Source organism: Botryllus schlosseri, chromosome 8, assembly GCF_051294905.1.
Source record: "Botryllus schlosseri isolate E-star chromosome 8, Bs_hap1, whole genome shotgun sequence".
Lineage (NCBI taxonomy): Eukaryota > Metazoa > Chordata > Ascidiacea > Stolidobranchia > Styelidae > Botryllus > Botryllus schlosseri.
This window is the reverse complement of record NC_137243.1, coordinates 22631019-22655584: the sequence shown is the minus strand read 5'-3', so window position 1 is coordinate 22655584 and position 24566 is coordinate 22631019. Positions and strand designations below refer to the sequence as shown.

Genomic DNA, 24566 nt, shown 5'->3' with positions numbered 1-24566 from the left:
CGGGGAATATGTCTATGTGTGCGCGTAGTCACTAAGGACGCACATTATTTCATACGAATGATTGAATTATGTCTATGCTATTGGTAATTACTTATATTGCTAGTAGTTTTTTATAGTCCCCTAGTGCATGTGATCAAATTTACAGGTAGAGCTGAAGGCGGCGGCTAACATATGGATGTAATTCTCAGCCATAGGGTGTTTATTTGGTAACACACTTCGCGAAGTCCCATGTTGGCCAAAGCTCACTAAGTTCTGGTGTGTCGTGTAGAGGTAATGGCCGGCGCTATAATGCCTATTTTATTATAAATTATGCTAATTTGTTTTTGGGCGTTGCGGGTACCCATAATGACGTTTAAAATCAGGATTATTGCCTTTCAGTTCAGTTTCAATTTTATCAGATCAATATACCACGGATTGCGATACAATGAAAAAATGGGAAGGTGTCGAAACGATCTGGAGTAGTCTTTGCAATCAAACCATCACCAGTGTGCCTCAACCGTTTGTCTTCGCGGATCCCCTTTGTACTGTCACGGACCCTCACGGACCCCCACGCACACGCACATTTTTAGTTCAAATGTATCTCTATTATCGTGTCATCAACATCTGTCTTCTGCAAACATTAATTGCAGTCCAGTGATAAACAGCAGCAAAATAAATTAATCAAAACAACATTCTAATTTTGCGAAAAATTGGGAAGATTTTTAGTATTTTAATTCGAATTCTGTAGCGTCTTTAAAATCCGCACCCTCGATTTGATATAAACTAGTGCCGGAAATCCATTTCTGCAAAGATATGTGGTGGGCGAGTGGGCGACTGCTTCGAGCCCCCGGTTTAAGAATAACAGATATAATCAATACAGACTAGCAATTACCATAAGGTTCCAATCATACGCTAGACCAGTCATCACGTAGCAATCTCGAAAGCTTGTATCATTGCTACAAACAGCGCCGTTTTTTACATTGGAGAGCCTCGGAGACAGGAAGACAGTCAGAATCAGAAACAACACAAGACGTGTGATTAGGATCGCGCCTCGAGCAATAGATCTGGCCTCCCTCCAACCCAATTTCCCTTGCGGCCAAGGGCTCTCTAACGTCATCATTCTTATTCTAGCAATTACAGTGCCTTATAACTACTGTCAAACGTAGTGAACCATGTATTTGATTGGAGCATGATTTTCTCTAGTGCATGCGCAGCGGTGGGACCCAAATTTTTTGTCACAAAACTTATATTTGTCAGCCAGCAATGTCACAGAAATCATACTTTTGGTAACGAAATTTGAATATTTTATATATATAGGAAAAAAAAAGTTTTTCAAGATAATTAAAAAGCAACACAATAGCGAGATAAACAGTCAATACAATGACACACATACATAAATCTGTCATGATACACTGTAACGTACTATGCACAATTTGAATTCTGCGAGAGGATCGGCTGAAAAAGATTTTGAATCCAAACACTGAGCAGAGCCGGCACGGGACTGTTTTGACGTCATGCATTTTGGCCGTCAAAATTTTAGACTCGCTCTGCGAAGCTTGTGCGAATGGGCGAGATCGCGAGGAGTGCAAAGTAAACACAATAGGAGCAGCAAATAAGTCATCATTTAGGTTTACGTAGACTCCGTTGTTGCTCTGGTCGCATCTTACTCCTTGCCAACGGTATCCATATTCCACATAATGTAACACTGGCCTATTGAATAGCGTATAGTTATGCCAATGAAAAAGCTCGTATCCAAAACTGACGTGTCTGTTTAAATTTCCGAATATGCATCAAGTAGGCCTACGGATTAGATTCAACTTGCTAACTGCGTTCAGCTGAGTCCGCCTATGATTTACTTCCACAACTGCTCGAACCCACTGACCGTGGCCTATGCTACACCACGAGTACGAATCAATGCGAATGATGTGAGTGACACTTCTCCACGATATCAATAATTGACTGTTCACATTGATCGATTTCAGAGCCAATCGATCCGACGCCACGACGCCGTCACCATGTTGGATTTTGATCAACTGTAACGCAGAGAATACATAGTATTCCGCCGGGCGATAGTGAAGTAGAGGCGTGCATTATAATCAGCCGAACGGAGCTTTAATCAGTTCGATTATTGATTGCTATAATGATATCATGCAAAATGACTGATATTGTACAAATATGTATCCTACATCTTACGTCAAACCTGGGCAAAGTGCGGCCCGTGGGCCAAATACGGCCACCGAAGCTATTCTGTGCGGCCCTCGAAAGGTTGCTTGGAATTCAAAACATAAAACTTGCTTTTTGATTGACTAAAACCATGGGCTGTATGAAATGAACAGGAAATTAGTTTACTTTGAAGTATGTTTATTAACATAGCACGATTACGATGCCTACGTACCTTGCATGCGTAATCCCGATTCAATGTAAAGGCAATGCGGCAAAGTATGAGTATAGCACTTGTAGTCACCAGCAATAACTCTTTCCCTAAACTTTAGTTCAAACCTTGTTGGCATTGTCACATTACGCACTATACGGTATGTGTTTCAATTTGCGTCGTGATATGTTTCCAAATACCTAATTCGTAAAACAAGTCAATCAGTGTTCGCGATTACCATATTACTCATCATATCTATCACCCATAAAGGATTAACGAGCATGCCAAAAATAGGAAAGCCGGAAACTGAAATTCAAAGTAGGTCTAGGTTTAGAATTTAGACTTTAGAGCAATGAATATTCGCATACTGGAGTCAGATTTTACGGATCATGTCGCGGAGAATAAAGATTTTAATTAAATTCGGCCTTCTGACAAAAGCACGAAACACTCGGTCAAGGGAGGGCGAACTTCAGAACAAACTGTAAGCTTCGCTCAACATAAAGGCTATTTAACCTGCACAGTGCTCGGAAGGCAGCGACCAAGGGAATGAGTTTTGTACTATTGCATATACATTTCAGTGCAGTGGTTCTCGAAGTCGGAGACGTGAAAGCATCAGAAGTGTGGCGAGAAACCGAATATTATTGAAAAATTTATTCGCGCTCCGCACGATATACCCCCAGCTTATCATTATAGCTCTGTGTATTGTCCGACTTTGATATTTCACAATTCTCTCATCAACAGCCATAATCTTCCATGCCACTATTCACTATTCATTATATATACTATTCACTATTATAAATGGAGGCGTGCCTAAAAAAAGTTTGAGAACCACTGTTTTAGAGTCTTAATAGAAGAGCGTGGATAGGGGTTTATAGAGAGCTAAAATGTATCATATATAACATGGTTTTGAATCACGAAAGCTAATAGATATTTTTTTAAATAGTCGTCCCTTTCTTATTACCTGATATCAACATATTCACTGAGCAGCATTTATTAACAATGTAATTTAGAAATAAATATAAAACGCGCTGAAGAATGGAGCTAAATATTTTTACTCGACCCGCCAACGTATTTATTTTTCTCATTTGGCCCGAGGAGGAAAATAGTTGCCCCCTGGTCTAGAGCAGTGCTCTTAAAACCTTTTTTTGTCGTGGTACACCCTTTTAACGTTTAGTCGAATTTCGCAAACCCCTGACCTCATAACTCACTGATTAAGTATAGTAAGCCTAATGCAGGGGTGTTCATCCTTCTTTGCTAATCACTGCCGTATTTCGATTACATATATAGCATACGGCCACATTCCGGCGGGGAGTCGTAATCATGACCATATGGATGTCATATAAACATGATAAAATTGGCTACTGGTCACTTCGCACCGCGGAGAGCCCCGGTGGTGTTCTGTGCCATCACTGATTTCTTGAGATATACCTTGGGTAATTTTTTTTTAACTGTAGCAGCTGACCACCCCCCCCCACCCCCCGCAGGCTTGTACTAAAATCGCAAGTACAAATGCTAGGGAAAGGTATCTGAATTCCTATTTTAGTCGCACAGAGCGAGAAAAAATGTTCAAACTGGAAATTTAATTTCGTCGATAATATTGCTTATTTCATATATTACTGACAAATATTTATCCATTCCTAGCCCACGTGATCAGATTGACTGGTAGAAACATATGCTATGGTGGTTCGGTGCATTAATTCTCTGGACGTCGCCTATCACCAATCAAAATCATTGGTGCTGATTGTGCGCAGCAGAAAGGTTTAACCTAACGAAATGTAGCGTTTATTAAGGCTTAACCAATATGCTTTTACATTGCCGTGTAAGGTGTAACGTAACTCGCCTCATTACCTGTTGTAAATTTCTGTTTCTCTAATGCGGTAATGAGATTTACTACGCAGCTACTAGCTCAGGGGCGGGCAACATACGACCCGCGACGGGATTTTGTCCGGCCCGCGGACAGTTTCCGGTTTTACATTATAATGTGGCCCGCGGCCGATATTCCTCACTACTTGCTTACTACGTCAAGTTTAACTGACTGTATGTTATTATATACGTGTGTGCGCAGCGTGCGAGAGTGGAGCTTACGCGTAAGTTCGTCGAAGCAAGAAGACTTACATTATCGGCATTTACGATCTACTCAACCCTAATGTTGTTTGTGGTAATCAGGGATATATACAACTCAGGGATGGCTGACTTCATTTTGGCCTTTACCTAAGTAGGTCCAGAAAGTTACCTGCAATCTGCCTCGAAATATCCACTTTTCTGCAAGCTAGCGATACAGCTGTTTCTAGAATATTGATCCTCAACCTTTTGCAGAATAGTTAGTGAGTAAGCTAGACATTCTTCCCATATCACAACCTTACTGCTGTATAGCCAACCTAGTAAATAAAATATTCATTTTATTCCCGAAGCTTCTCGGCTGACCCTCGTCAGGGGAATATCGTCAGCAATAATGCGAGAATTCGAATAACTATGTTCAGCAACAATATATATCGCTAATTATGACGTCACACAGAAAATACACAAAGTTGGGAAAACGAGAGAACTGCAGCGTTGGCATGGAGACAGCGAAGCAAAACTAGTTAATGCGCGATTTTCAAATGATACACAAATTCTTTCTGTTGGCATAGACTAGGTTTGCTCATAGTGATGATGGTGGACTCAAGAACAGACAAATGAAATAAATTGCGACCCTTAGCCAATATAGAGAACATGTCCTCGTGATAGTTAGCAGCACACGTATGATTTTCTAGTAAATGTTTGCCTATAGAAGATTTTTGACCCATGGCCTGGTTATGTTCAAGAACAAGCGGATTGTTAAGCTGCGAATTTGAGATATAAGATTTGACAGACGGTGGAATGTGTTCTTTGATACGGTTCTGCAACCGTTTGGAAGTTCTCCCTACGTACCGACAATCACAGTGACACTTGAATTCATAAATTACGTTGCTTTGTTTTATAGCCGGGAGAACGTCCTTTCGGGTTGCAGGAAACATTGGTATCGTGGTAAAAACAACATTGGTTTTCACCGCTGGATAACAGCGGTAGACTGCTGAAGTTATCTGTTTATCAAATCGATAAGAAACCGGGCCAATCCAAGGAAGATGAATGTACACATCCCTATTTTCACGAGAAATTACTTCGGGAGTTTCTTCTGGTTTGGTATCATTCCAATGACTTAACTTTTTACTTATTGTCCGCTTAATAACATACTCTGGGTATCAGTTGTCAATGAAAATTTTACGGATGTAGTCAAGTTCATTATTCAATTTGACCTCGGAACAAATCATCAACGCCCGGTGAACCAAGGTGCGCCCGATTAAATTGATTTTACGACTTTTTGGGCTGAAAGAGCTCCATCGAAGGTAATGACCCGAAAATGTGGGCTTCCTATAAACGGAGGTAAGGAATTTGCCATCCCGTTTCTCCACAAGAACGTCAAGGAATGCCAGGCGATTGTTAATTTCTTTTTCCGACGTGAATTGCAATGCTGGATGTAGTTTGTTTAAATTTTCCAGGAAACTATCACAGTCAGATTCATTATCGAATATCACGAACGTGTCATCAACATAGCGATGGTATGATAGGGGCGGTTTAATACAAGAAGAGAAGAGCTTATCTTCATGGAATCCTACAAATATATTGGCTAGAATAGGACCCAATGGTGATCTCATTGCTACACCATCAGATTGCCGGAACATTATATTGTTGAAACTAAATTCAACAGAACACACAGCGTTTCTCATCAATTCAAATGAAGGTAGCTCTCGAGAAAGGAGGGGGTATTAGCCCACCGTTATATAGAGCATCAGCGCAAATATTCAACGTCTCATTTAGTGGTACGTTGGTGAAAAGGCTCTTTATGTCGAATGAGCCTAGGAAATTATCGCGCGCGGATAGCTGTGAGCGACGCATCTCATCAGCGAAGGTAAAAGAATCGCGAACGCAATGCGACCCGTAAAGTTCGCGAACAGGTTCCAGTATGTTGATCAACCACTTCGCCAACTTCTGTTGCATTGACCCAGTCATGCTGAGTATCGGTCTGAGTGGCACATCGTCTTTATGCGTCTTTGGTAATCCATACATACGCGGTCTTTGGGAGCCAACAGGCCTGATGGAGTCATATTCTTCAGTGATGATGAAATCGGAAAGAAAGAATCTATGGTATTGAAACTTCGTCGTGACTGCCGCACTCAGCAAAGACAGGTAGTGCGATTCTTATCATTCTTTGACCTAGTTCGATTTTGCCGATACCTCGCATCAATTGACGCGATCAAGGAGGATATTAATTTATCTAAAAACGAAAGAAATTTGAACCGGCTAGTCATTGACCGCTTCCAAGTGTCGCTTGTCCCGATGAGAAGAATATCATCAACTTATCGGACTACGCACTGTCCTCGACCGAAATGTTTGCTCTATCGCATGGGTTAAATTTCTGCATTCCACCAATTAATGTCAAAAGTGAGGAGGTTTTCGCCGAATTTGAGATTCTATTAGCTCAATTGAAGCACCGTGAAGCAAAATCAATCGATGAAGTGCCAGCTCTCAAAGCAAGACTTACGGACTTGGCACATTCGTATTGTGGATGTCCAGTTGACAAAGCGGATTTCTTGATGACAAAGGAATGCTTCCGTGCCATAAAATCTCTGCGAAGCAACCCCGATATTCACATAACGAAACCAGATAAAGGTACTGGCGTGGTAATTTTAAACAAGAAAGATTACGTTTCAAAGATGATGAGTATTCTCGAGGATAAATCCAAATTCGTTGTACTTGGCCCGGTCTCGGAATACGACAATACTGCAAAGTCTGAAAGACGACTACAACGACGCCTTCGAATCTTGAAAAACGATGACGTAATATCCACTGAAGAATATGACTCCATCAGGCCTGTTGGCTCCCAAAGACCGCGTATGTATGGATTACCAAAGACGCATAAAGACGATGTGCCACTCAGACCGATACTCAGCATGACTGGGTCAATGCAACAGAAGTTGGCGAAGTGGTTGATCAACATACTGGAACCTGTTCGCGAACTTTCCGGGTCGCATTGCGTTCGCGATTCTTTTACCTTCGCTGATGAGATGCGTCGCTCACAGCTATCCGCGCGCGATAATTTCCTAGGCTCATTCGACATAAAGAGCCTTTTCACCAACGTACCACTAAATGAGACGTTGAATATTTGCGCTGATGCTCTATATAACGGTAAGCTAATACCCCCTCCTTTCTCGAGAGCTACCTTCATTGAATTGATGAGAAACGCTGTGTGTTCTGTTGAATTTAGTTTCAACAATATAATGTTCCGGCAATCTGATGGTGTAGCAATGGGATCACCATTGGGTCCTATTCTAGCCAATATATTTGTAGGATTCCATGAAGATAAGCTCTTCTCTTCTTGTATTAAACCGCCCCTATCATACCATCGCTATGTCGATGACACGTTCGTGATATTCGATAATGAATCTGACTGTGATAGTTTCCTGGAAAATTTAAACAAACTACATCCAGCATTGCAATTCACGTCGGAAAAAGAAATTAACAATCGCCTGGCATTCCTTGACGTTCTTGTGGAGAAACGGGATGGCAAATTCCTTACCTCCGTTTATAGGAAGCCCACATTTTCGGGTCATTACCTTCGATGGAGCTCTTTCAGCCCAAAAAGTCGTAAAATCAATTTAATCGGCATTTTGGTTCACCGGGCGTTGATGATTTGTTCCGAGGTCAAATTGAATAATGAACTTGACTACATCCGTAAAATTTTCATTGACAACGGATACCCAGAGTATGTTATTAAGCGGACAATAAGTAAAAAGTTAAGTCATTGGAATGATACCAAACCAGAAGAAACTCCCGAAGTAATTTCTCGTGAAAATAGGGATGTGTACATTCATCTTCCTTGGATTGGCCCGGTTTCTTATCGATTTGATAAACAGATAACTTCAGCAGTCTACCGCTGTTATCCAGCGGTGAAAACCAATGTTGTTTTTACCACGATACCAATGTTTCCTGCAACCCGAAAGGACGTTCTCCCCGCTATAAAACAAAGCAACGTAATTTATGAATTCAAGTGCCACTGTGATTGTCGGTACGTAGGGAGAACTTCCAAACGGTTGCAGGACCGTATCAAAGAACACATTCCACCGTCTGTCAAATCTTATATCTCAAATTCGCAGCTTAACAATCCGCTTGTTCTTGAACATAACCAGGCCATGGGTCAAAAATCTTCTATAGGCAAACATTTACTAGAAAATCATACGTGTGCTGCTAACTATCACGAGGACATGTTCTCTATATTGGCTAAGGGTCGCAATTTATTTCATTTGTCTGTTCTTGAGTCCACCATCATCACTATGAGCAAACCTAGTCTATGCCAACAGAAAGAATTTGTGTATCATTTGAAAATCGCGCATTAACTTGTTTTGCTTCGCTATCTCCATGCCAACGCTGCAGTTCTCTCGTTTTCCCAACTTTGTGTATTTTCTGTGTGACGTCATAATTAGCGATATATATTGTTGCTGAACATAGTTATTCGAATTCTCGCATTATTGCTGACGATATTCCCCTGACGAGGGTCAGCCGAAAAGCTTCGGGAATAAAATGAATATTTTATTCAAATGTGTCATGAAGTTCTGTACTCCTAAGCGTCTCTTTGTGTACAACCTAGTAAAGTATTGCACTGCTGTATAGCCAACCAAGTAAACTATGACAACTCTGAATTTCAGTAAATCATGAATGTGTTTAATTTCTATATATCCCTGGTGGTAATCATGGTGTTTGTCGACTACAATGGTCGTTTACACCAGGCCGATATTCTTCTCATTTTTGATTCCGTAACCGCCGACTTGTAGCACGGCCCCCTTCTAGGCTTTTATAAGACACCGCTTACACAGATGAGATCGCGAGGAGGAGCCTAGATAAATCTCCAACACTTAGGTAGGAATTCTGGAGTTGACCTCGATCGAACTCGAACTCACAAGTTCACAACCCATTGGTATTGTAGCTGTGGATTACCCCACTACGCTATCTCGCCACTTACTTAATCCTAATGAATTGATATCTTGGTAAACTTGGGGTACCGGGCTTATCGAACGCCTTGAAATCTTGCACCGCGTGTTGATGGATCAGAGAGAAGCAGACGTGGCGGCGTCTGTATGACAATGCTGTTCTCAAATCCCATTGTCTTCGTCAATATCGACGATAATGGGCTTTGAAATGACATTGCTGTTGTTTAGGGTTACCAGCAATGTTCCCTCTAATTTTTAACGGGTATGCTCACACCCTCCAACTTACTGCGCAGACTCTTGGACAACAGTGCGTAACGACTAAAAAGAAAGGTCATTGATTCGGATTTTTTGTGCGCAACTTAGATTTTCTGTGCGCGGAGACCGTGTCAGCACTGCGCATTTGCGCACGTGCGCAGCTTATAGGGAACATCGTTTACCATATTTTGAAAATGTGAAAAGAGGACATTTTTCAAAATTTTCAGACTTGCAATACCTGAAAAATGGTAAAATTTTTGTACTTCGTGGTCGGTTGACTAATAAAAATAGGTCAACTTTCCAACTCTAACCACGAATTACAGCTTTTCTTTCACATTATCCGCTGGTTGACTGAAAAAAGTCAGCTTTCCGGCTCAGCTCCCGAATAGCCGTCGGAGCGTCTCTTCAGTGCTGATTTACTGTATCTCAGTAGCATTTTGCCCTATATTTAATCAAAATTCTCAAAAAAGTGGACATTAGGGCGTCCTCCGACTCTCCGAGGACACTTTTAAAAATTTCAAAAAAAGAGGACGTATGGTAACCCTACTGTTGTTAAAATACACTCATTAAATACGATTTATTCCTTGTATATGTGGATAAATTGGCGAATAATGTATCGATTCAGCAATCCGGCCCGCCATGTACTTAATTTTCCTATATCCGACTCGCCAACTGGAGAAGTTGCCCGCCCCTGTACTAGCTGATAGTTTACTGTAGATCTCTGATTAGCAGGGGAGAAAGGGGACAATAGTAACACTTTTTTTTGTAATTTCCAACCTTACATGTTTATCTCATGGAATTTCGTTTCCAAAGTTTTATAGAAAGAAGCTAACAACTCGATAGTTGATATAAAAACTAAAATGGAACTCAATCAACAATCAATCATGGAAATTTTGGGTCGCGAAAATCGCCGCTCATATGTTACAATCACCCCATACTCAGGGGCAATTGTAACGCCCATGCGGGGCAATTATAACACTGTTATTTATAACTAAAAACAAACGAAATGAACAACGAAAACGGAAGCACAAATTGTATTATTGCATTAAACTAAAACAAGAGAAGTTTGAGCGCTTCCAGGCTACGCCCCATCGCATTTTTAGCATCTGAATACAGTGTCACCCATCGTGCGTTCTGCATGAGCTCAAAGTGTACACTGTAGTGCACAAGCAACACATTCATTCGATCATCTCCTTTCCGGGGTGGGCAATTATTTTTCTTCGCTGGCCAAATGAGAAGCAGAAATTATGTTGGCGGGCCGAGTCAGAAATTTAAGCTCTATTCTGCAGCGTATTGATTTTATTTCTAAATTGAAAGCAGTGAATTACATTGAATGGTGCTCAGTGGATGTGTTGATATTGGGGAATGAGAAAGTGACGGTTAATTATAAAAAAAACTCTTTGCCGTCATATTTTGAAACAATGTTAAACATTATACATTTTGAACTCTCTCTGAAACCCTATCTGCGTTTTTCAATCAGTACATTGAATTAAATTAAACAGCCCGTCGTCACCCCCCAAACGTTGGCCCCCCATAGAGTTACTTACAAACCAAACTCCGGGATGCACGTTCTTAACACTTCTTCTAAGAGAGATTTCTTGTATACACTAAGTGGCAACGTTATATGCTCTAATCGCGCCAAGCGCGGAATTTTTTCATGATTCATGATTCAATCGGTCAATAATTGGTAATTTCATATAATATTGCTATATTTTTTAACCTCTCTCAGCCCACGTACTCAGTTTTACCGCTATAGCTGAGCGAGGTGCTGTCTTGGAAATATGAGGGAGGGCCTGTTGGTATAATTATTTCGTTACATGATGTTATTTCGTGAATTCCCGTCTGCTATGTGAAAATATATTGAAATCGCCAACGCGTACTAAACTAAAAGACGCACGCGATTCTCGCTGGGTATTTCTTCACTGGCAAATATTGCCTATGGACAATTGGACATCATGGATTTCGGTCAAAATAAGGCCTTTTCGGCCAAGGCTTTCTCGCTGCCGAGCCTTTTCCCCCTTACTTAGCTAATTTAATCAGCGGTTGCAATTGCAGTGCCTTCTCGGAATCCCGTGTGGGCTTACACTTCACTACACTACACTCCTGTAGAATTTCCGGTCAACCTAGAAAAAATTCTTATAAAGACGTATCATATACTGTTGGAAAGATAATTTTATCAGCTTTTCAATGATGGGTTTTGTCATTTTTTTTTACCTTGGGGAAAAAAAGTTATGGGGGTAAACGTGCTAGGGGGTAAAATATTATTTTGCCTAATATTAAAATACAATTATAAGCTAAATTACGACACCATGAATTGAAATATGACTCTCAGCAAAGCAAACTAACAATCGAACAGCAAAAAAAATGAAACATAACTTTATTAAGGGGTATTTATCATACGTTAAGGGGGCAAAAGTTGACCGAGACGGAGAGATAACACTGCTTTACAAATTTCGAAAAAAAAATTGCGTCAAAAATTTTATTGATTGATTCTAGGCTAATTTATGGTTGCTGAATTTGATTCTGTGATAATAATGTCTCCATCACGTCAGATATTTTTCGTATTAAATTTTCTCATTTTCATAAATTAATCAAATTTCAGCTTTCGTTAGTGACATCAGGGTAAGCGTCCAATAGCAACAGATCAAATAGTGTTATTGAAATCATCTATCATGAAACCTGGGTTGTTGTTGTTATGTTCTTGATCTCGTTTGAACAATAACTCAATGCGACGAGGTTGCAATACAGAATCAGTATATTATCAACAGAATAACTTTTAAGGCAGCGACACGATCCAGAGTGCAGTTAAATGAAAGACCACGAGACAACAGAACACAGGGTATAAATACGAAGCACGACACACGAGGAAATAATGATTGGCGGTAATTAGACAAATAAGAAACAAACGATACCAACATAAAATGCACGAACATAACAAGGTAGTTTACGTTGGCCGATAGAACTCAGTTTGTTTTCTAAGTCTAAGCGGATGTCTGTCCGACGTTCGAGCAGGACTAGCTACAGGACGTTGTGCCCCATTCCTGACCAATGGTTGCTCAACTTGTGGTTGCTGAGGTTGAACAACTTCCTGTGTGCCTGTATTATTGCCAGCTGAAATCAAGCGTGGTTGGTGTTGGTTTTTATGCCTTCTCCAATACCCATGATCTGTTTTTACAATGTACACAACACGCCCCAGTATTTCCGTCACCACGCCAGCAACCCACTTTGGTCCGCTTCGGTAACTGCGAGCGTAAACCGAGGAACCAATCTCGAAATGAGTGACTGATTGTCTAGGCGTAACGGGCTTCGATTTGTCGAAGGGCGAGCACAAACTTAACAACTTGCGCGGCTGCCGACCATGTAAAATCTCGGCTGGCGTTTTCCAGTCTATGCCCGAGTGCGGTGCACATCGGTATGTAGCGAGAAGTGTTTGGAGCGCGAAGTTGAGATCTTTTCCCCCGTCGCAATTTTTTATTAATCCAGCTTTCAAAGTCTGGACAAAACGCTCCGCTTCCCCGTTTGATGCAGGGTGAAAAGACGGTGATACGATATGGCTGATTGCCAAATTAGAACAAAACGTATCGAATTCATTCGATGTGAATTGCGGCCCGCCATCCGTGACAATTGTTACGGGCAAGCCTTCAATAGAAAAGACTTCCCGCAAAGCGTTGACTACACACAAGGTTGTGGTAGATCCGACATTCATTACTTTAACGAAAGGATATTTCGAATACGCATCGACGATGACAAGAAACATTTTTTTGTTTATTGGGGTTGCGAAATCCAAGTGAATTCGATCAAAGCTTTCGGAAGTTTTGGGCCATTCGCGATACTGACGATCAGGCGCTTTCATTACCTTACGGCAAGCTTAACGAGCTTTTCAATGTCGCGATTAATGGAAGGCCATGCGATGTAACGTCGAGCCATCTGCTTCATTTTCGCGATACCCCAATGCCCTTCGTGCAACAATGATAAGACTCGCGAGCGAAGTGACTGCGGAATTACTACGCGCTGAAAACCATCAATATTGAGCATTAGGGTTGTCCAAAATTTGGAAAATCTTAAAAAGTCTGCGTGATTGTGTCTCATTCTTTAGATTATTGATAAAAAACAACAATTAGCCTGAAAGAAGCTAACAGAAATGCTGTTAAGATTTCGGTCAAAGCCATTGGAAGTAGCTGCTCAAGAATGGGCGTGCCACCGACCATATAACGGCGAGAAGACTAGTAATCAAATAACAACGGCTCTTGATTGGCTAATCAGCTATGCTTCAATGATCACGGCAGCAGCAGCTTGCTGATTAGGTGTTCAAGAAGTCTGCTACCGGCGGGGATTCTGAGTGCGCATTCTTAGTATTTTGGCAGGTGATGATTTAAGATTAATTCAGGACATGTTGAGTTACGAAATACATGATGAACAAACAACACCTGCTTCACAGAAGCTTTTACAGCATGACTGCTTTATTGTGAAGGAAACGGCTGAAGCCTACATGCCGTGTTTTCATCGAGGAAAAGCAAAGGCGCTTATGCAAGTGTTGAGCGAATTCACCGTTTCAGTACGGATCCATCATCAGTGAATACAAATATATAACGCTCAACAATGACACTATACTTTGTGTGATCTTATTTGGCTGAAGCTGTAGTATATAGGTGACGTTTTGAATGCTCTAGGGATCGGCGGAATCAGCCGGTTATGTTTGGCACTATCAGACGCCTACAGCAAATTGAATGCACTTGTAGGCGTTGTTAAAATCATTAATGATAACGCAGAAAATAGGTGGTAATGTACGCACACTCGCACAGGCTATGCTGGATATGGTATGTCAAAGTCCTTATTAATCCTGCTGAAAATAGGTGTGAAGAAAAGCACAGACTATGCTGCATATAGTATCCAGCATAGTTTGGATATGATATCAAGCATAGCCTGTGCTTACCTTACACCTCTTTTCTGCAGCATCATTAAGGACTTTGGCAACTCTTATTAAGTGAATTCAATTTGCTGTAAGTATAACTGCCCAGCACAACCGGCCGATTCAGTCGATCCCTAGAACCTTCAAAACTTCAACTATATACTACAACTTGGGTCCAATAAGATCACACAAAGTATAGTGTCATAGTCAAGCTTTATATTTGTATTCACTGATGATGGATCCGTTCTTAAACGGGGAATTCGTTCACCACTTGCATAAGCGCATTTGCTTTTCCTCGATGAAAACACGGCATGTAGGCTACAGCCGCTTTCTTCACAATAAAGCAGTCATGCTGTAAAAGGTTTTGTGAAGCAGGTGTTGTTTGTTCATCATGTATTTCGTAACTCAACATGTCCTAAAATAATCTTAAATCATCACCTGCCAAAATGCTAACAATGCGCACTCAGAATCCCCGCCGGTAGCAGACTTCTTGAACCCCTAATCAGCAAGCTGCTGCTGCCGTGATCATTGAAGCATAGCCGATTAGCCAATCCATAGCCGTTGGTATTTGATCACTAGTCTTCTCGCCGTTCTATGGTCGGTGGCACGCCCATTCTTGAGCAGCTATACTTTCAAACGCTTTGACCGAAATCTTAACGGCATTTCTGTTAGCTTCTTTCGGGCTAATTGTTGTTTTTTATCAATAATCTATAGAATGAGACACAATCACGGAGACTTTTTAGGATTTTCCAAATTTTGGACAACCCTATTGAGCATGACTATGTCTTCGTGCAGAGAAAGCGAATGTTTGCGAGTCGAAAACCACGAAAAATCATCAATGTGCGTCTTTGGATTCCAATTACCATGAGTGACAGATAATTTTACTAGTTTCATGGTTTTGTCCTTCAGCGTCGCGTCGCGAATTTCATTGCGAGTTAACGGTAAGCCATCGAATGCCATATTAATAGCGTGAACGACCTCCGCGTTTTCACGAATTTCCAGTTCGTCAAACTCAGGGTCTGGACCCTTTGGTAGGCGAGATAAACCGTCGGCGTTTCCGTGCTGATTAGTCGGTTTATAGCGAATATCGTATTGGTAAGCCATGAGCGTTAGTGCCCATCGCTGTAAGCGTTGCGCTGTAATCACGGGAATTTTCTTGTCTGGCGAGAAAATAGCTAAAAGCGGTTTGTGGTCCGTTACGAGCGCAAATTTTCTACCATACAAGAATTGACGAAATTTAGTGACTCCGTAAATGATTGACAGAGCTTCCTTCTCGATTTTGAGAGTAGGATTTTTGTGAATCTGAAAGTGTTTTCGATGCGTGCGCGATTGGTCTCTCTTCGCCATTGTGCTCGATTGAGAGGACAGCGCCAATTCCGAATTGAGAAGCATCAGTTGACAAAATGAGCTGCTTGCTTACATCATAATGAGCTAACTGCGTAGCGTCGATTACGTAGTTTTTGAGAATGCGAAAAGCTGCGTCACAGTCCGTATTCCAAATGAATTCCGCCTCTTTTTGAAGAAGACGGTACAAGGCAGCGGCTTTATTCGTGAAATTAGGAATAAACGCGCGATAATAATTGACTTTGCCCAGGAATGCCTGTAGCTGGCGAACATCCTGAGGTTTAGGCAACTGTTTGATTGCTTCAACCGATTTGTTAGACGGGCGTTTGCCGTCTTTGTCGATTATGTGACCAAGATACTCGATACTACTTTTGAAAAATTCACATTTAGCGAAGTTGACGGTGAAACCGTATTCGGTGAGGCGCTCAAAGAGTATAGACAAGTTGCGAAAATGATCGCGTTCATCAATGCCAGTAACGATTATGTCATCGATAAACTAGCAACACCGGGTAAGCCGGCGATCATGGCATCAATACAACGTTGAAAATTTGCGGGACTAGATGCGACTCCGAAACACATGCGTCGATAACGGAATAGACCGAATTGCGTGTTGATGACACACGAATTCTTCGCATCATCATCTAATTCTAGCTGAAAATAAGCATCGGCAAGATCAATTTGAGAAAATACAACCACCCTGTAACTTGTGAAGGATTTCATCCAAGGAGGGCAGGGGATGTCGATCTATCTGAATTTGTTGATTCAATGCTTTGAAGTCACCACAAATGCGTACTGATCCATTTGATTTAGTGACGGCAACAATTGGTGCTGCCCAATCACTGTAATTGATTGGTTCGAGAATACCTTGATTGACTAATCTATTCAATTCGGTTTGAACAGCGATTTGCCTTGCAAACGGCAAGGGACGTGGCTTGTTAAATACGGGCTTGGCATTAGGTTTCAAGTGAATTGTCACCTTTGTCTTGGTGCATCGTCCTAATACATTAGAGAAAACGGAGGGAAATTTGGACTGAAAAGATACTAATTTGTCGTTCGAATCAGAAATGTCAATAGTATTACATGATTGCGATTTGACCATCTGCGAGGAAATTGCATCCAAAGCAGACGTCCCCTTGGCGGTCATGGAGAAAGCATCGCTCCAATCGAGACCAAAAATGTTTTGCCCACGGTGTTCGTCGAGAACTACCAATTTTAAGCCAACTCGAACTTCAGAACCCACCCGCACAGTCACAGTGCAAATACCTTTCACTTTCAGTGGCTTGTCGCCATACGCTACGAAAGAGCAATGGTATGTTGAGAGTTTCGGAGAGCCCAAAGTTTTGTACCCAGTCAATCCCACCATGGCGGAGGGTGCACCAGTGTCCCACTGTGTCGGCAACGAAATGCCGTTGATGCTGGAGTTGATCCAGAGCTGGTTTCCACGCGTCGATATAGTTAATCGATGTCGAAGGAGAGGAGCGGCACTGAGCAGAAATTGACGGATGTGACCTGTTGCGTGATACTAGGTTTGGTAGACATGCACACAGGTTTGATATGACATTTACAACCACATTTCTGACATACTGAATGTCGATATTGACAGTCTTTTCTCTGGTGATCGATGAAACAGCGGCTGCAGGATTTCAGTCTTTCTGGGAAGTTGCCTTGGATGGATTTGGAAGGTTTTTTCCCCTTCTGATAACTTCCCGTCATTTTGTTCACGACGGAAGTAGCTTAACCGTTACTCTCGCCCTGGATAACCCTATCAGTTTCCAGCGTTCTCACGTATGTTGCGGCTACTTTGAGAACGTCGTCGAGGGATGGATTGGTTTGTGTTAGACCAGTGGTTCCCAACCGGGGAGGAATTCCCCCCTTGGGGGGAATTTTGCAATTTTTAGGGAGGAATTCCACTTTATAATTGTAACGGATTTCTCAAATTGTTCATGTCCGAACTGTCATGTAGTCAACCAGTTATATCCGAAAGTATGCTCCTCATTAGGCTTACCATATTTTAGAAATCTAAAAAGAGGACAATTTTTCAGAAATTCGAGACTTGCTACAAAAACCGGTAAACTTTTTCCACTTTCTGATCGGTTGACTAAAAAAAAAAGGTCATCTTTTCGCTCAGAGCTAAAATCACCGTTTTCCACTCCGAAATACCCGCCGAAGCGTCACTTCTCTGCTAATTTACGGCATATCATTCGCAATTTGCTCTAAATCCGACCTAAATTTTGAAAAAGAGGACAAAATCTCAAAAAAGAGGACAAAAGGGCGTCCTCCAAGGACACTTTCAAAAAAGCCAAAAAAGAGGACGTATGGTAACCCTACTCCTCATAGCTGTTTTTTGCTAAAGTATGTTCAAATGCTATTTGAAATCTCTTTTTCACATACGAATTCCCCCTTGTTAATTTTTTAAACTAGTTCAGATGTGCTGCAGTTTGCAAGACAATTTTGTAGGACAGCGACGGCTTCTCAATCAAATATTTTTTAAGCGAGCAAATGTCTTGCCGAATCTATCACAACAAAGCCTCTAATGAAGCTATTTATCTTATATTTTCAAGTCAACATTTTCAGACAGTGACAGAATATTCCAACGTCATCGATTCAAGTCAAAGAGATCGCTGGCCTTGCTTTATTTTTAGTAAACAGCTACCCGACCGAAAAAAGACATGTTAAACTTGGTGCAATGTTGATGAAACGGAATGGGTGTCCTAACTTTCAATGAGCTCCAGCAGGAAATCTGATCACTTGTATGTTATGGATCAGGGCTGTTACCAAGTCACGAGGCTCCGAGTCACAAGTCAATCTCACTTTCATAGTTTTGACTCGAGTCAACTCGAGTCATTTTCAATTCAACATTGAGTCAAGTCTGAGTCCAAGTCACCGAGCAGAGGGTCGAGTCCGAGTCATTGTATTATGACTCGAGTCCGAGTCCAAGTCATTGTGTTGACTGCTCAGTTTCCAGTTGAAGTCTTGTTGAACCCACTTTTTATAACTCTGTTTGGTGATATTGAATGATTTTAATTTATACTATACTAATTTTCCTCACTCTGAGCAGTTTCTTGTCGCCTTTTCAAGTACCAGGACCAATACGAAATTCCAATACGAAGGCCACTTTACTGTTCTTCGAAATTACAATGGAATGTCGGTCTTGGCCGTCTTATAGTCTCGAGTCATATGGCTTGGTTCGAGTCATGCACAATGACTCGAGTAAAAGTCGAGTCAATACACAGATTGTCTCTAGTCAAGTCGAGTCATTTCCCTATTTTGAAAAAGTGACTCGAGTCAAGTCGAGTCTTCAGAAAATGGTGACTCGAGTCTGGTCAATCCTGCTATATATGAAAGCACCAATATCATTGTCCAAATGCATACGCAAACTTGAGAAAAAAATCGCGAAACCAGTAAATTTATGCATACTGATTTTTCACAGCAGTTATATTAGCGATTGGTGCATGGTAAGCCGAACACACACAAATGGAAGTGTTGGGGTCTGTTGAGTCAAGCCTTCCAGAATTTGTTTGATTGGGACCAAGACTATTGTTTTTGGAGGTCTACAAAGTGTTGTTACAGCCCTGCTAGAAACAAACACTCTGTACTGCCCATCTTATTCTTCGGTCAACAGGTGTTTGCGCGGTAAAATGACCTTTTTTAATCATCGGCAGATTTCTCCTAAGGGAGGAATTTTGGCTCAAATTTCGGCCAAGGGAGGCAGGAGATGAAAAAGGTTGGGAACCACTGTGTTAGACAATGCCGTCTCACATCCGCGTGCGGCGTTTCTTTAATGATGAGATCGCGCATTAGCTCATCAACGTAGCTCTGATCACAGCCATCTCTTGAGCATGTGAAGTTGCAATCTTTGGAGATTCCGCGTAGAGTAGCGATCCAATCGGCGTACGATTGTCCCGGTTGCATTTTACAGTTGTAAAATTCGTATCTGGCTGCTTGCACATGAATTGAGTCCTTGAAGTGTGTAGATAACTTCTCAGTCAACGCGTCGAAAGTTTGCGCACTGACATCAGCAGCACCAAACAAATTACGGAGAAGCGAGTACGTTTCAGGTTCAACCCATGAGAGTAGACACGCTCTTTTCTTCTCCATGTTGGAAATGCCGTAAATTGCAAGCAAGGTGATGGTTGAATCGTTGCAGATATTGGTCCTACTTCTCCTTTGATTTGATGAACGAATCAAACTTCGGGGCGGTAGCTTCAGATGTTGACGCACCGGGACTCAACCTCTGCGTTAACTGCGCCATTTCTTCTTTGTGCTGTGCGTGTTGTTGCTCCAGCTGTGCCTTTAGTTGCTCCATCTGTGCGTGTTGTTGGTCCAACTGTGCCTTTTGATTAGCCATGGTTTCTTCGTGCTGCTTTTGTTGCTTCGCCATCATTTCCTGCTGCTTCTCTAGAAGCTTCAATATACTTGCTTCCATGATTAATCTCAGTCGCAGAAATAACTATGAATCCGACTTCTGACACCAATTGTTATGCTTTTGATCTCGTTTGAACAATAACTCAATGCGACGAGGTTGCAATACAGAATCAGTATATTATCAACAGAATAACTTTAAGGCAGCGACACGATCCAGAGTGCAGTTAAATGAAAGACCAAGAGACAACAGAACACAGGGTATAAATACGAAGCACGACACACGAGGAAATAATGATTGGCGGTAATTAGACAAATAAGAAACAAACGATACCAACGTAAAATGCACGAACATAACAGTTGTAATACAGAATGAGTGAGTTTTCGGTGAACTTAAATACAGTGATTATCTATCATCGTTCAATCGGAAGCTCTTTTCGATCCATAAAATTACAAAGGTCAACAAATTCAAAAAACCACACCAAATACCATACTGGAACAGAGGCAGAGATGTTTTTAAATGGGTGTCGAGGCTTTTTGTTTGTGTTTTGCAATATTAAACGCCAGTTCTAGTTACAAAAAGCTTAACATTTTTGGCGATTTCTGATTTACCGTAATATTTTACTATGAAATTGAGCAGTGGTCTCAACCTATTGTATTCGCAGACCCCTTTTGGATCGTCACGGACCCCCCGCCCCCCGAAGTTTTAGTTCAAATTTAGCTCAATTATTGTACAAACGTCATCTGTCTTGTGCAAATGATAACTGTGGGCTAGTGATAAACAGCAGCAAAATTACTTTTCTTGAAAATAACAGCATTCTATTTATGTAGAAATTGGGCTCACTTTTATTATTTCAAAGCTGCACCTGCATTTTTTGAAATACGTGGTCGTGTCTTTAAAATCTGCGACTTCGATTTGATATCAACGAGTGCTGAAAATCCATTTAGTCAAAGAAAGGTGGTGGCGAATGTAATAATAAGGCACAACGCTTCCGGTGACACATTTGGGTATGGTCGCAACAATGATGACGCCAAAATTGACAAACAATTTTTTTTATTGAACATATAACTTCAAGCCTGTTAATTTATATCTAGCAGCTCATCTTGAAGTTATTAGGGAAAATGGTTATAGGCCTATATCACAGAAGAAAACGGATTTTTGCGAACATTTTGAAGTCTGCGTGATTGACATTACTAATCCAACCATTTATTTTTTACGCAATGCCCAACAAAACACCTCTATACAGCCAAATATTTGTATCAGTGGGCTATTGGCAATTTAGCAACTAAAATGAGTCCACACAGCAGGATATTCCATCTCAGACGGCCATCCTGTTGATGTGAGTTTTACTGTAATGAAGCAAAACTGCCACGTGATTTTACTAATTTGAAAAATATAAATTAGGTAATCAACTATTTTGTAAATTTAGAGGCTTCGCGGATCCCGACCCCCGGTTGAGAACCACTGAACTAGAGTTTGTAGAAGTGATTGGCGTTGCTACTCAAGTAGTACAAGTATAACTTCCTATATTTTCTACTCAATTAACAGTATAAGTAGTAATTTCTAAGACACGTGAAAACTACTTCAAGTGGCAGAAATAACTAAGTAGGTATAGTTGGTCGGGGCGAGGGTGGTGGCATACTTTCGACATTTAGTCGGAGGTGGCTACATACGAAATCGCAACATGTATCTTGTCGGCTAACGCAAAATGTTTATAATGACACAATACCCAATGGTAGAATATTCGAAAATATATTCAATCACCGTGCTTTAGGGGCCGTTAAGGCTACTACATTTATGAAATCATATACAGCCAACATCGTTGCGGAGCGGACCTTTGTTTGGAATATACTCGTGTTAAAATTAATAACTGGGTGCAGTACCAAATACAAGGTGGGCAGATATCTCCATGACATTCGCAGCTGATTTACTAGTCACACAAAGCACTAAAACAAAACCCAATACAAATAATTTCCTGTATTGCCAATCACAGATGGGAATTCGGATTGCGTACATCTGATTCGAAGCACATGGTATGAACCCTTCCCCGATGGCTGTTATAACAACCTTGATTTGACCCCGAATATACCACATGCAATTAATATATATATGGGATTGAAGCGCAAAATATTTCCAATAGTAAAATCACAACTAGAAAACAGCGACCGGACTTTGACCTCTAACCAGGGCCGTAAGTGCCGCACCCCAAATCGTCCAATTGGGGGTCCCAAGCTCGAAAAGGGCCCGAAATTATATCGGTGAATGAACATAAATTATTTATAGGCCTACATCACTTATTGACAATTTAGGCAACTCATTTCAATTTATTTCGCGCTGGTAACGATTTCATGTTGCCAAATTTTTGAATATCGAGTACCCTTCCACCACGAAAAAAGCATGATTTATAGAAAATAAAAATAGGCATTTCGGCATCGACCATTACCACGCCGCGATGCACGAAAAAATACGAAGTATTTGCCAATATGGTACTCCGAAAAGTGTGCCAATAGGTCGCCTGCGAGAAAACCTTGACCGTGGCAATCTGAACCCCCACAGGTCAAATAACATTTCTCAGAGAAAAATTATTTGCCAGCTAAGAAATACCAATTTTCGATAAAGCCACCACAAACGTTTCTTGGATCTCGCATGGTTTCTCAATAAATTACGGCATGATGTGGGGATGTACGTAATATGGCAATTTTCTTAATTTTTCTGATAAGTTGCGATCAGCGTTTCACAATCCAGTTTGAAAGCATGACCAATTATGGTGTCCAAAGTAGGGTTGCATTTAAAACAAACGGTGTTTTAAAACACTTTGTTAAAACATATTTTAAACAAAAGCCTTATTAAGAAAACAATATTGTATTTTTACAAGTTGTAAAATTATACCATAATTGTGTAAATACTTACCAGAAACATGTTTAATGAGCACACGGACAATTACCACCCAATTTAGTCGACGCATATCGTTATGGGATGGTTGGAACCCTCAAAATAGTCGGTTCAACAGTTGCAGTACATATATTTTGTCAAAGGGGCTATATTTACCCTATATTTTCAATGGTCAATTTCAATCCATTATGACGTCACAATTGAATATTCGTGACGTCGTGGCTTAAAAACAAAAACAAAAACAATAAAAAACATGTTTTAAATTAGGGCCTTGTTTTAAGCACGTTTGTTTTTAATTGATTTTTGTTTTAAATGCAACCCTAGTCTATAGGATGTGTAGTACTATGACTCTCGCAGAAATAAGCTCCAACATGACACAGTGAATCCCCGGTCCGATAGCCTTTTCTACTCTCAACACAAATTGCTGTTTCTTTTTGACTAAGCCCTATTTAAAAAAAACAAGCAAGGTAAATGGAACAAACCATAGTAAGTAAACAATAACATAATGAAGTTATTACGAACAACGACAGCTCCACTTGCGCCACCAACACCCCCACCCCCATCCCCCTGTCTTGCTTACTCTTATTCCCTGAAACAGACATATAATCAGGGTTGCCACCGACATGGACCCAAAAATAAGGACAGTAGAAAAATTAGATTAGCATTAAAAGCGTTAATGTACATATACGTTGTATTTATACGAGTCGTGGCATATCACATTCCAGAAACAACCTGCTCCAGTAACTCCTTGTTAGCATAAAATGTTTCATGGACCTCACGACAGCTCAGGTCTGGGTTTACCTTTATTCAGGGCCGAAACAGCACTTCGTCAGCCCCCCTAAAAACACGTTGGTCTTGCCCCCCTCCATGGGGTGATAAACCAAACCTATGCACCTCGTTGTGATTGGAGGCGTCAACCAAGATGGAAAAGGCTGTACATGTACATATAGTTTAGATAAAATCATTTTTTGATCGTGGAGCAAGAACTCCAGTAACAATGCTTGTAGTCTAAGTTCTGGCCGAAGCAAACTTCTTTGCGATGTTGGAATGAGGGAATATTGCTTTGAGCAATTTCTATGTGCAATCGTTGGTGCGGAATGATTGCTGGTGTTTGCAGTATGGAATGCCCAGATACCCTCAGCAGCAGCAGCCTTGAAGTCGCTGGTCGTTGGTGTTCATCGACTTGTGAAAAAATTATTCATCGACTGGCTCGAATTAATCAATATGACACACTTCTTGTGTTTTGGGGTATCAATATGAGTTGAAATACCGGTCTTTCCTATGGTCTCCAGCTCCAGGTTAATGTTACAATTGCAGATATTGCAATGTGCGAAGCACTCGCCCTTCAAGCTTCGTTTGATACCTTTAAATTCTCTCTTATATTCGTCACGAAAAACTTTTTTATGCCTGCTCATTTTAACTACCAGATTTAGCATTATTAGTAGCTAA

The 24566-nt window shown here is 41.0% G+C and overlaps 1 long non-coding RNA gene across 1 annotated transcript in view; it reads right to left on the bottom strand.

Moving 5' to 3' along the window:
• Positions 1–24566, bottom strand: part of LOC145444515 (uncharacterized) — a 414279-nt gene that overhangs the window by 213805 nt on the left and 175908 nt on the right. The gene's annotated exons all lie outside the window — the stretch shown is intronic.